Source organism: Macrotis lagotis, chromosome 8 (genome assembly GCF_037893015.1).
Source record: "Macrotis lagotis isolate mMagLag1 chromosome 8, bilby.v1.9.chrom.fasta, whole genome shotgun sequence".
Classification (NCBI taxonomy): Eukaryota; Metazoa; Chordata; class Mammalia; order Peramelemorphia; family Peramelidae; genus Macrotis; species Macrotis lagotis.
The window spans coordinates 112,258,379-112,271,017 of NC_133665.1; the positions used below are offsets into that span (position 1 = coordinate 112,258,379).

At 36.9% G+C, this 12,639-nt stretch overlaps 1 long non-coding RNA gene across 1 annotated transcript in view; it reads left to right on the top strand.

Annotated features, from left to right (window-relative positions):
- Positions 1-12,639, top strand: part of LOC141496105 (uncharacterized) — a 98,665-nt gene that overhangs the window by 32,273 nt on the left and 53,753 nt on the right. The window contains exon 5 of the long non-coding RNA XR_012470934.1: positions 11,563-11,837. This is a non-coding gene — a long non-coding RNA (uncharacterized LOC141496105). The remainder of the gene's footprint in view (positions 1-11,562; positions 11,838-12,639) is intronic.

A 12,639-nucleotide genomic window follows, 5' to 3' on the forward strand; every position in this document is an offset into this window, starting at 1 on the left:
GTCTTCACATACCCAGAACTACCTGCTTAGCCACAACTGAAGACCAGCAATTGACCATCAGACACTGGATTTGATTGATTGTATAGATTGACCAAAGTCTAAAAGTATGAGATTTTATGGGTGAGAAATGTTTGGGTGCCTGTCCTACTCTACTAGAAATAATGAAACACTTCCAGAAATTGCTCACAGTTCTTTCCTTTTAGCAAGATGGCAAATAACCCGAAGATGTGAATATAGAGTTAGTTATTATATGTCTTGAGAACTGAAAGCATATGTTGTTTACATGGCTAGTGTGAAGGGTGTTGGCAGATGAAAGGTGATAATGAATTATGAACAGAATTATTATTCTACTCCAAGATAGTTACTAGAAAAACAGTTTGGTCACATTAGCAGAGAATTTCACTGTGTATAATCTCATGTTCACACTTCAAGCATCTGTGATTTTGTAGGAGTGGGTACCCAATTCAATTCAATTGAAACATTTATTAAAATCTTTCTCTGCAATAGGAAGGTCCTTACGATTAAAAAAGGCAAAACAGCCAGAATCCTCAAAATGTTTACATTCTACAGGATAATACAACACTTATACAGATAATTAAGTTTCAAGGAATATAAAGGAAGGAGAGAATTCTAACTACTGGCAAAATGAGGAAAGGATTCACAGAAGAGATGCAGTGCCTTGAAATAAAATATTCTGAGAGTAGAGAAGAGGAAGTAGAATCTAATAGCTGTAAGGAGGTATTTCATTTGGTTTGGGACCATTGTGACTATTGAAAGAATCAAAGAAAAAAAATCCAAATGTGAGTGATATTTGCAAGGGAAAAAAAAGCAGGTACATAAGCAACATACTTGATTAAGACAAAACCAACCTTAAGGTGTGTTTGTTTTTGTAGCTCATTTGCATATGAAAAACTGGAGAAATTTTGAGTTAATAAATCAGTCAGCCAAACAACAAACAGCTATTAGGTATCTTTTGGGTATAGGCACAGTGAATAGAACACTTGTCTAGAATCAGAAGATCTGAGTTCAAAACTGACCTTAGTCACTTAACTTCTGCTTCAGTTTCCTCAACTATAAAATGAGGTAATTGCCCCTAACTCCCAGTATTATTGTGAAAATCAAATAAGATATTTGCTAGCACACAGTAGCATTATTAAATATATAAATGCTATTCACTTATCTTTCCCCTACACCATGTATCTGACATTGTGCCAAGTGTTGGGGATTCAGAAAAAAAGGTAAAATTCATTCCCTGTTCTCAAAGTGCTCAGACTAATGGGGATGTTATGCAAGCAAGCATATAGATAATATAATATGTATATATATTTAGGTTCATATATATATATATATATATATATATATATGTGGAGGGGAAGAGGGGGGAAGAGGCAAGATTGAGAAAGAACTATTGCAGAAAGATGGAATTTTTACTAAGACTTAAAGGAAGTCCAGGGAAGTTAGGAGCTCCTAGATTCCAACAAAACTGCATTATCAGCTGTATCAGAAACTTTAAATCCCACCTCCCTGTGGTAATGTAGTACAGATGTATACCATCCCTCCTTTACTCTATGCTCTCACTCTATCTAGATGGATAAATTCCCTTTCCATCTGTCTTTATCTTGGTAATTTTCCCAAGACAAAATAGGTCCTCAAATACTTACTAACCTTGGGGTTCTAGGGATAACCAGGATGGGCTACTATTCTTATTAACCTTCACCTCACTAATGTAATTCCCATGAACAAATCGGCCAGGATGATTCCATTACCTCAAATGTAACATTTCCTACACAGAAGGCCAAGCAAGGATAGCAATTCCATAATGGTCTAATCATAAATACATTACCCACTTGCTGATCTGCCACAGTGGAGAGTGGGCACAAAATTAAACTAGCTTGAGGTAACTCAGTTGGCTGGATTTCTTTCTTAAGAACTATGCCTTAAACCCATATCACTTTGGTTCTCATTAATTAGCCAGCAAAAGTCCCAGAACAAACCTTACTCAGTTATTGGTCCCTCATTGGCTCAGAGTGAATATAAATAGCAGATGTTTCTATTTTGGCTGGAAACCCTGAAAGTCTTCCTCTCCCACATTGATTTTTTTAAATTATGTAAAATGAGCCATTCTTTGCTTCATTTCTTATCTAGCCTTAATCACTGAATGGGTGTTACCTCAGTCAGATTGAGAATTTGGAAAAACCCTAGTTTATAAAGGCCAAGGTCTCCCACTGCATCTGAGGCCATCTGCAGTCATCCTGAGTTATATATAGCTTGCCACTGGACCCAGATGACTCTGGAAGAGAAAGCGAAGCTGATGACTTTGTACAACTCTCCCTCACCTAAATCCAATTCACTTAAATGTCATGGCATCACCCCTCTGATGTTATGGTCCTCTTTGAGAATGAGGGGCAAACAATAACAATACAAAACAACAAGGTTCATAATTAAATACATAAATGGGAACATGTGTCCAGGACAACTCACAAATTAGGAACTGAAAGTGGTGATGTCCTTTCTCTTTTTCAGAGAGAATTTTCCTTTGAAAATTCACTGGTAGTGTGGAGGATGAAATAGGAAAAAAAATAGAAGGAAGAAGGCAAGTTGTGAGGTTATTTCAGTGCTCTTTTTTAGGTAAGAGTTGATAACTAGCATGAAATTTGTGATGGCTTAGAGACTGGAGAGAAAGGGAAGGATGTTAGGAATGTTTGGAGATAGAATGGAAACAAGTGCATGTTAACATAGTGTATATAGGAGATGAGATAAATGAATCTGAAGTTCTGAACCTGTGTGACTGGGAGGATATTTGTACTTGATAGAAATAAGAAAGCTTGGAGAAAGGGTGTTTTTTTGGGGGGGGCTGAAATCACAAGTTTTGTTTTGGATATTTTAAGATAAGATGATAACTGAGTTATAGAGAAGGAAGTATTCAACAAACAGCTGATAATGTTGGATCAGGCTTCAGGAGAGAAAGTTAGGTCAGACATATCAATCTTTAAGTCATTTAAGTAAAAATGATGCTTGAATTATGGGAGCAGGTGAGATCTGCAAGAGTATAAAAAGAGGAGGATCCAGGACATAACTCTGTAAGAGTTCCATTCTTGTGTAGTAACCAAGACTTTGGTCTTTTGGGCATTCGATCATTGCGGTGTTTGAGACCCTAATTGGGATGGCTCTGTGCCTTTATTTGGAGTTCCTCTTTTTATTGCTGTAGGAGGAGTTTCCAGGCCCTGGTTGGGAAGATAATCCATTTTTGTTAAGGTCTCAGACTTTTTTGACTCCTTCAACCAAGGTATGTAAGAATTCCTTTGAAAAACGTTTCATTGTCAACATATTTTATTATTGTTAATTTAGCAAATTAAAATTTATCATCTTGGAAAAGCAAAATTGTTTTGCAAAATTCAAAGCATCATCAGAATTTAAGCCTTTATCATCTCATTTTATAGCAGAAGAAACTGAGGTTCAAATAGGATAAAGGATCATAATGTGTGTGTATGTGTGTGTGTGTGTGTGTGTGTGAGAGAGAGAGAGAGAGAGACAGAGAGAGAGAGAGAGAGAGAGAGAGACAGATAGACAGAGCAGAGGAGCAGAGAGAAAGAGAGAGACAGAGAGTGAGTGAGAAAAGGGGGGAGGAGGGAAGGGGAAGGGAAAGGGGAGGAGGGGAGAGGGAGAGGGAGAGAGAGAGAGGAGAGTCGGCATAGATTTCATTCCTGTTGTTTATGATCTGAGTACCTTTAATCTCTTAACTTCTCAGGGTCTTCATTTTTATCCTCTATAAAATAAAGGAAACAAAGTAGATAACTACTGCCCCTTTCTAGGAGGAACAGTGGATAGAGTGCTGGATCTGAAGTCAGGAAGACTCATTTTCCTGAGTTCAAATCTGGCTTCAGATACTTACTAGCTATTTGACCCTGGGCAAATTACTTCACCATATACATACATACATACATACATACATACATACATATGTATATATATATATGTATACACACAAACACACACATTTACATATATAGGACAAGAATGAAAACAATTGAACAACTGTCTTTTTCAATTCTAAGACATATATATATATATATATATATATATATATATATATATATATATATATATATATACACACACACACACATCCCTTGATCACGCTTACTTAACTTATCCAAAGTAAGGGGATGAACAGGGAAGAAAACGGATGGCCAAGAAGATCAAAGGTAAAAAGGGAAGAAGTTAGGGAACATTCCTTGGTAGTCTGCACATTTTCACAGGTGAATAAAATACTGTTTACCTTAGACAACTAAGTAGTATAATGGATAGAATGCCAGACCCGGAGTTAAGAAGACTCATTCTTTTGAGTTCAAATATCTCTTCAGATGTTTGACCCTAGGCAAGTCACTTTAACTTTGCCTCCATTTCTTTATCTGTAAAATGAACTAGAGGAGGAAATGGCAAACCACTTCAATATCTTTGCCAAGGAAACCTCATGAGGAGTCAGACATGACTGACTGAACAACAACTGTTCCCCTTTTCTCACGACACTTCCATCAATGATTGTTTGATTTTCTTGGCACCATTACACACAGGCTTGTGGATCTTTAGGGATTTCTCTACATGAGGTGGGTGCAAATTCTGGGCTTGCTACTTCAGTATCTAATCTTGTGTAAATCATTTATTCTCTGTGGGACTTAGTATTCTTTTCTATAGAAAGAAGACTTTGTATCATGATTTAGAAAGTGCTTAGCACAATTTTTAGTGCAGAGCAGCCAGTTAATAAATGTACATTGATTGATTGAAAGCCCAATACAGCGTGGGCAATTTGTTCCTGTGAATAATTAAGACAAAAATTTTGTCATACAGTTCTGATATGTGTGTCTGAACACCAATCACCTTCAGTTGGTCCATAACTGACATTTTTCAGGAATGATACAAAAGAATAATAAAAATCAGCTTCAGTTAATTAGACAAGATTCCTGTTGGGTGGGGATTCCTTTTTTCCACCTAAAACAATTCCCATAAAATTCTCAACACTAAATTTAAATTTAGGCAATATTTTCCTTTGGCATTTTTCAGATTGTTAATTTTGTAATATAGTGGATCCCTGCTGTTACAACACACCAAACTATAAGATATAACGCCATTTAGTATTCTGTTCAAGGGGATTTATTATAGAAAAGTATTGGCAAGGCCTCATTATCATTGATTGTGCACATGCACACACATTGGTTGCATTATATTAATAACAATAATAATTAATAATAATAGTAACTTACATTTATTTATAGCTGCATGGTTTGCAGGGGTAGCTAAATGGTTCATTGGTTAGAATACTAGGTCTGGAATTAGGCAGACTCATCTTCCTAAGTTGAAATCTGACCTCAGACACTAGCTTTGTGACCCTGGGGAAGTCCCTTAAACCTATTTGCCTCAGTTTTCTCATCTGTAAAATTTACTGAATCAGAAAATGACAAATCACTTCAGTATCTTTGAGAAATTATAAATGGGGTCATAGAGTTGAATGTGATTGAAATAGTGAAACAATAACTTATAAAAGGAAATTGAAAAGGAGGAAAAGCAAGAAAATACCTGAGAAAGGTGTGGTAGAGAAACAGTAGAGTTGGGAGTGTAACCCAGAGTATTTATTAATTAGACCAGTCAAACCTCCACAAAAATCTTCTTCTGATGTCTCATTGTAGGATAGAAATGAACATGAAGTCTTGAAGGCTCATGCTAAAAGAATGAAAGCATTGGTCAGAAAGACAAGGGTCTGATGTGGTCCCTCCAACAAATTAGAGAGTAGGATAAAGTTTCAGTAAATATTCCAGTAAATTCAATGTTTGTGCTTGTTGCATGACCAAGTGACTATTCTCTATGTTCAAAGTGTAAGGTCTTTCTTCTAGAAGGAAAGGTAAAGGGGCCAAAGGGATTTTTTCCCCACTCTTTGGGTTATCAATACGGTTCTTTCAAAAAATAGAAAAAAGACTTCAATAAAAAGACAAATTTGACATTCAGCTACCTAACACAGCTCCCTTTCCAATTTTTAAGGGAAGGCCTTGGAAGTAGCTCAGAGGGCAATAGCTGAGTTGACCATTAGATGATTTTTGAGGTCTATGAAGGGTAGCAAAGTGGCACAGTGGATAGAGCACTGGCCTTGGAGTCAGGAGGATGGGAGTTGGAATCCAGCCTCAGACACTGAACTCTTACTAGCTGTGTGATCTCAGGCAAGTCACTTAACCCTGATTCACTTGCCTCTAGGGCCATCTCTAGTCATCCTGATTCATATCTGGCCACTGGACCTAGATGACTCTGGAGAAGAAAGTGAGACTGGTGACTTTTCACAGAACTTCCTCGCTCAAATCCAATTAACGTGCCTGACATGGTATTAACTCCCTGATGTCATGGTCTTCTTTAAAAATGAAGGACAAGGGGTGGTTAGGTGGTGCAGTGCATAGAGCACCAACCCTGGAGTCAGGAATACCTGAGTTCAAATCTGACCTCAGACACTTAATAATTACCTAGCTGTGTGGCCTTGGGCAAGCCACTTAACCCCATTGCCTTGCAAAAAAATCTAAAAAAAAATGGACAAAAAAAATCTCACAAAACATTTTAAGGCCTATGAATCTACCTAGTCAACAAATATAACAAGACTTTTCCTGCCCTTGAGCACGTCATCTTAGCATATGCAACATTTCCCCCATAACTTCTGCGTTCAATCTTGTCCAGTTTGTGAAACAAAATACCAATGAAATATTAATTATTAAATGATGAAATATTAAAATATGGTATAAGTTCATATCTAAGAATTACTGAATAGATTTGAGTATAGGAGCATTTTGCTATTTTTTTTTGGTATTTCTCCCTCTAGATGCCTTTCTTGGCATTCAAAGATTCATATTCAAGTACTTAGGTGTTCTGGTTACATGTTTTTTAAAATTATGGAATAAAATGAAAAAGAAATTAAAATCTTTTCCTTTTCACTATGATTCTTTTCCTAAGTCTTTGGTGAGGCCAGAACTCTGAATAAACCTATCTGAGATTTGTCAAGAAAGAATGTGTATTGGTTTGTTCCCCTAACTGAGGTTCATGGATTGAAGTGGAAATGAGGAAAAAGGAACTTATCTCTAGGTCACCAGTCTTTTGGCAAGCAGGAGTCTCAGAGTAGTAGAAACAGTAGCTGCTGATTCTGGATAGTCATGACTTTGACCTTTGATACTTAGGTTGTCCTCCAACTTCTCTAGCATTTCAGCTTCCAGAAGTGTGATCAGATGAGGAAGAAAAGGGGAATTGAAAAAAGGAGGTGAAATGAAGATATTATTCACTTATCCTCTTGAGCTAGTTCTCATCCTGTTCCCAAGAAAGCTCCTTTGTGATCTCACAGGAGGGGTAGGAAAAAGGTCACTTCTTTTTGGTGTTAGAATCTCAGAATTTGTTTTGCCGGTCTCCTCTCCCCCCCCCCCCCCCCCCCCCCATGAATCATTTCCTCAAGGTTTTGGGATATAGGGAGGTAGAGAATCAAAGAGATAAAAGAATTAAGCATATTACCCTGGGCTATACATAGAAAAAATGGCTGAAGAGGCAGAAGGAAATCCTGAATTTCGTCAGAAGCTTGGAAGGTAGAAGAAGTATGTGACACTGAGCAGAAAGGGAGGAAGGATTATTGAGCACTTAAAAATGAGCAATAGATATGTCTTTTTCCTGATGAGGAGTTTCTCCCTTTAAGGATCTCTCAAGCTATTTAGCCCCACAAGATGTGATGGAAGATTGTGGTCTCACAGATGATATCATTCAATAAGGTCAGAAGATGAAAAGATGAGCTATAGTGTTTGCTAATCCTTTTTTTTATGAATGCTGAAGAGGTTATTTGTCCCCTGGATAACAACACTTCAGATGGTCTATTGTCTTTTTGAGCCAAGTATCTCAGAGATGACAGATACTTAATGACATCTAATGACTTGACTACTATTTACTACTGGGGATTTACATGGACACAATTTATATTGCCAGAAGGAATCTGGCAATATAATTTTTATATATGAAATACAATTATATAACATATATTTATATAAAATTTCTAATACATTTCAGTGGAAAGGGCACTAGATTTGAAGTAGAAGCCCTAGGCTTAAACCTTATAGTGGTTTTGTCACTTACTATCTGTATTAAATTCCATGACCCTCAATCTCATTTCTTTATTGTGGGGGTTGATACAGATAATTTCTCTGCTCCCTTCCAGCTTTATATGAAAACCATTATTATCAACAACAGAAACATAACTATTAACATATAAGACTTCTTGCTGAAAAAAGTCTCTTTGGGATCCTTAATAATCTTTAAGCTTATAAAAAGGGACTGAGACCAAAGAACAGGGGAAGTGTTTTATATATAAAATGGTTTTAATAAAAGAAGAATAACAGGGATACATACAGAATTCATATGAAATGAAATCCAGGAAGAACCTGGGAATAAAACACATCTACATACAAAGTTCCTTGAGAATGGATTGTTTTAGAATTATAGGCCAGAAATGGCAAATTATGAATAACAAGTAAGACAACCTAGGGATCCTGGTGCAACAATACCTCTTGGTATTACTGAGAGTTTGGGGGACGAGTTCCATGACTGGGATATGCCTGTGGAAGGATATATCTAATTAAAAAAGGAATGGGACTTGTAAAAGGGAAGGGTCAATTACAAGAAGAATTCTGGAAACCAAAGGGTATAAGCAAAGCAGAGAACATTTGGCTAAAAAAATCAGCAAAGGTAAACAATGTTGCTAGTGCAATGTCTGCAGGTGAAACTGGGCAATTCCAATGATATTTTAGGGATCAATTTTTTTCCATCATAGGAAAGATATAAAAGAAATTTGAATACAATATGTAAGAAATTTGCATTGCATTCAATGGTTATCTTCCATCTAATTTAATTTCTTCTGGATGGCTGAGGCACAGAAGCTACCACTCATTGAATTAGAGCCCCAAGATATTAGTATCTCATATGAATTGTAGATGAACAGAGAAAATTAAATCAGGAAGCATTGGAGAATCACTGGGAGAAGTTGATTGAGGTAGCTAGTGTAAGATAAAGGGAGTAATCACCCATAAAGCTTGACTGACTTCAACAAAATGAGGGGATGGAGAGACAAATGAGTTTCCATTGTGATTGGAATATGAGTCTTTGAACAAAGTGAGAATAAAGGGTGTAACAGATATGGATTTCTATGGAATCCTTAAACCCAAGAATTCCACCAAAACCTTGACCCTAGCTCTCTCTTCACCAGCTATCATATGCTACTCATAAAGTGTGCACATATTTTGTGATTTTTGTTTGTGTGCATGTGAGATGAATAGGAATGAAAAGGATTACTTTTCTGCATGCATTACCTTGTTTTTCTGTTCCAATGGAATAATTTGCTTTTGAATTGATTGTCTAAAGATCTATGAATAAAGAGTGTTCTCTAAGATGTGGACTCCACCTTTGATTCCTCTAATTATGATTACTCCCAAATAACTCAATATCCAAGCAAGTATGGGGATCTTTTTTCTGGAGGGACCTACAATACTTATGACGATGAAATCTTACATAGGAAACAGAGGATTATTTTATTTGTCATGATCCTAGGTGTATTATAGAAGGGATTCTTGTTCAGGTATTGGTTGGAGTAGCTGGCTTTTGACATCCCTTATAATTCTGAGATTCTATTAGACTGTGACTATTAGACCAGACTCAGTCTGGTTTCACTTTTATAGGAAGGATCAAAGTCCATAATTCAGACTATGTAAACTGTCTCTGAGTCAGGCTCTGAGGAAAAGTCTTATGGTCTAATTTCAATTCACAGTTATAGGAATGTGTCAAATTATTCCTATTGTAACACAGAGTATTAAGTAATAGCTCAGGTAATGAGCTTCTAATGGAATTATTGTTGATGGAAAAGAAGCTTGATAATTAATTGTAATTATAGAATTTGATTATGAAATTTGATTACTGCATATAGGAAAAATGGAACTCCTCTTTCTCTCGATATTGATTTTTTAAATTGATTTTTTCATCAAATAGAATTTAAGTTAACTTTTATATTGGAATATTTGAAAATCTAAGTGCCTTTCTTCCACACAGTACATTTCACTAGCTGTCTTTACCTTTACCTCTTCTTAGAATAATGTTCCCTTATTTATTTGATTCAGGCAAAACAGTGGAACTAATAGGCATAAGAATATTTACTCATACTTTGAGAGTACTTTGCAATTTACAAAATTGTTTACTCATAGCAGTCTTATGAGGTTGGCAATCTAGGTTCCCTAATCCTGGAATACTCTTCTTCTGACTCTTAGAATCTCTGGCTTTCTTTAAGACTCAGATCAAATCATATCTTCCAGGAGACCATCACATACTGTGCTGTGTATTGGCACACACATGCACTTATACATTCAAGGATAGATTAATCTTATGGGCTAGGACTGTTTCTTGCCTTTTCTCTAAGCACAGTGTCTAGCACATAATAAGCTCTTTATAAATGCTTTTTAATTGATTGGATTATATAGAAAGAAATGGAAACTCAGAAAAGTCTAGAGACTTGACCATCAATACACAATTTGTAAATGTTAGAATTAAGGTTCAGACTCCCAAATATTTTTTTCCTACTATCCAAGATTGGAAATGGCTTATATTCTCAGTAAAAAGAATATAGCTTATTAGTTATGATGCAATGACTGGAAATTAAGATCAAGAAGTCTCTCATTCTCTTGATGTTTATTTGATACTTTCAATTGCCTCAGTAAAAATACATATAAAGAGAAACCTTAAACATATGATATTGAAATACTTTTTGCTACTCATTTGAATGACCCATTTAATATTATTTGATTCTTGTACCTTGAGATTTATCCATTTGACTGATAATCAGAACATTTCGAAGCATTTTGTCAACCCAGTTTGGCAAAACTTGCTTTCTAAGTCACTTTTCCCAGGGAACCCATCTCATTTCTCACCTGGTTGTACTGCATTACCTTGATACTTCTCTGACTAACCCAGGAAGCTTATCATGTAAGATCTCTTCAGTCATCATCATTGCTGTCTGCCTCTCTGGAGAGAGGGACAATGAAGTCCTTCAAACTTTCATTTAAGGAGTGATCTCAGCTCAGGAATCTCCTTATTTGTCATCTGACTCTACTACCTTGAGATTTGTCCGATTGACTTCATCATGGTCCTAACATGGAATACTTCCTCTCCCTCTTCCCTTCCTAGATTTTTAGCTTCCTTCTCTGCTTTCTCTTCCCATTAGATCATAAACTCCTTGAGGACAAGGGCTGTCTTGATTTTGAATTTGAATTCCCTGTATTTGTATGCCCAGTTCCAAGCACATAGTTGGTGCTTAATAAATGTTTATTGATTGAATAAGATACCTGCTTGAGTAAACTACACTCTCCTGTGCCCTTTTTTGTTAGACAGCTTTCAAAAACTTGTGAAATTTCCAATCATCATTGTTATTCTGCTCTAATGCCAAGACTTAGCCTTATCTTTTACTCAGCCTAATTTTTTTTTTTTTTACAAATGATTAATACATTTTATTGATTCCAGGCCCAAAATGAGCAGCATTTGGTCAGTTAAAGGTAAAAGGCACCTTGTTTTTTTAAAAACAAAACATACCACCACAGAGCTGCGGTGTTTCAGCCTGAAGAATTGGGGAGAAGAAATTTCTTTGGAATAAGACAATCTTCAAAGTTTTTTTTTTAAAGGAAAAGAAAAGATTCTTTACACACTGTGTAGAAAGAAGGCAAGAACAGAGGATGCTCACTTGCACTATCTGATGATGGCTTTTCCCTTGAGATTAATGGAGTGAGTCAATATCAGAGGTAAGTAAAGTTGGAGGACTCAACCTCCCTGGGCTTCACCCCTTTAAGTTCAATTGAACAATATATCCAGCCACCCTTGTCACATACACTCCTCACCACCCTTCTAAACATGGGGACTGTTATTTGGTCACATTACATGGGGTGTTAAGGTCAGTAACCAAAACCTACCCTGTTATGAGGTACAGAACAGAGAGGAGGCAATACAGGGAGTCCCTGCTCTCCCCATTTGGCAAGCTTAGAGGTCCATAAATGACAACTGAGGTCTTAGGTCAATGGCTTTTCAATTACAATCACATTCCTGGATGAAAGGTAACTGTGCCCAAGGGATCCTGTAGAATTAATACTAGGCCTTCCTCCTCTTTCCCACACCCTCCACCTTGGGAGGTTTAAAATTGTATATTCCCTCTTCCCACAACATACCCTTCCCAACTAACTACTATTTATAAAACTCCCACTTGAATGGGGAAAAACAATGGCCCACTAAAACAATCTCATCCCAATACTTGTACCCCTTCTTGTTCCTCACCAACCCCTCCCCTCTGCCTAGCACTAAAAAAACTTGGACTCTTGCTCTGAAGTTGATCAGCAATGGTGTGGTCTTGCTTGGCCTGCAGTCCTTTGGTGCTAGAGTGGTCTTGGGCAAGTCCCTTAACTTCTCTGTTCCCCAGTTTTCTCACATGTTGCTTTGGAGAAGGCTGCCAGGATGCTGGCGAACACCACATCTGGGGACTGAGATGCGTCCACTGCAGAATGGATCTGGCCCAGTTCTGAGCCGGAAGCTACCATGGCTCTCAGCATGTCC